Genomic DNA, 399 nt, shown 5'->3' on the forward strand with positions numbered 1-399 from the left:
GTTAACGTTACGTAACGTACGGTACGTACGAGTATAGTACGTAGTAGTACGGTAACGTTAGTACGTAGTAAGTANTANANAGATCAAGTNAGNANNAGAGAGAGAGAGAGAAGAAATATCAGCACAAGCGAGGAAACATGGAGCCGCTATCGTGAGATTCTAACGAGAACTCTCATCATACTTCCCCTTTTCTAAAGTACGAGTTCGCTGCCATCGTTAACAACGTTACTAATCTTCAATATACAATCAAAGATTGAGTTGTCGTCAGAATTGTAATTAGATGATCTAATTGTAAAAAAAGATATTAAGATAATGATTAAAATATTAGGGATAGAATTATTATCATTATAAAATTAATTTAATGCAAACATAACATAGTGAATTCTTTCTGTTCGTGAA

Source organism: Atta cephalotes (assembly GCF_000143395.1).
Source record: "Atta cephalotes unplaced genomic scaffold scaffold00053, whole genome shotgun sequence".
In the NCBI taxonomy this organism is placed as follows: domain Eukaryota; kingdom Metazoa; phylum Arthropoda; class Insecta; order Hymenoptera; family Formicidae; genus Atta; species Atta cephalotes.